The following is a 1411-nucleotide window of genomic DNA, read 5'->3' as shown; positions in this document are numbered from 1 at the left end:
CCAGCTAGATGCTCATATATTAGCAGTAATCACAATGTCAAATAAAATAAATGATAACATACCGAAAATCAATTAAGGAAAAATAAGGCAAATCAATTGAACAACGGTAATCCTAAAGCAACTCGAAATCATCATTAAAATGAAATAAGAAATTGAAATTTCATCTCTGATTGGGGAGAAAAGAGACGTTCCGGTAAAGTATTGCTTGTGACTAGTCAATCTACAGTGAAAGTACTTAACATTAAGTACAGTAGATTTACACAATAATTGAATATAGATTTCCAATGCATATGTGTGGCAAGATCTTGTAGTGTTATATGTCATAGCCAGCTGCCACTGCGCGCCTGTAAAGCTTGTGCGATATGCTGAAGAGAGGTGATAGCAGATGGATAATACAGATAAAAACGGGTGGTCACAGTGCGTTGGAATTATGTGGCGTCCATATCCACCATAAAACGCTGTTTTTCTACAATTGTATTATCAAACTTCACATATCTAAAACTGACGCATATATGCATACAACAACAGATACCACAAAAGCGGACAAAGCAACCGTATCGAAATGTTGCCCGACACCTGCCATGAAAGATATAAAACCGTACGCTGTACTGAGATTTATATTGAAGGTGTATAAAGATTGATGACAAGCTGGTGTGTTATGCTGAAGGGCGATGCAATGATAGTTATGAATAGTACGGCAGTGCTTGAAGGCAGGAAATGCTGTGGGCAGAACTACAGAAGGACGTCCAGAAGATGCTATCAAGGAAACTTCCCCCAAAATCGAACTGCGTTTGCTACTAGCATAGCTGTCTTTATCGCTAGAGCGTCGTCAGAATTAACGATGAAAATTGAATGATACAGAAATGAATTGATGACAACTACCGATATCAAGGGACAGGTTATAAAGGATGCCATAATCTTCCCATACATTACGATTTCTAGGGACTATGTTTACGAGTGGATTCTCGAGTTTACGAGTAACGTGTATCAGTACGACTGTAGGATTTACGGCACAAGCTGAATATTTTAGATAAAGATTGATGGCAGCAGAAAAAAGGATAGAGGTTTTTAAAATTGATACACTTAAGAACGACGTTGACGGTTGATTTACTCGTACCAGACTGGCCTCGAGACAAATTGAACAGTGAATATATAGAGAGATTTTTTTACAGCAAAATAGCAAAATTAGAATCAAGAAATATCTAGTGGAATTGAGATTCTTAATAATGACGATTAAATTTGAGTTGCCAGTAATATGTCGGTTTAGGGATTGAAGACATAAACTAAATAATGAACCGTTTAAGAGGATATAAAGTAATGGCAGCAAATGGTATTTCTGGTAAAATAGATAAACTGAAACTGAAACTAAACTGCAAAGTGAAATCGCTTTGAAGACTAACTTACCTGACAT

This window comes from Branchiostoma floridae, chromosome 15 (assembly GCF_000003815.2).
Source record: "Branchiostoma floridae strain S238N-H82 chromosome 15, Bfl_VNyyK, whole genome shotgun sequence".
Taxonomy (NCBI): Eukaryota; Metazoa; Chordata; class Leptocardii; order Amphioxiformes; family Branchiostomatidae; genus Branchiostoma; species Branchiostoma floridae.
This window is presented reverse-complemented; position numbering follows the sequence as displayed.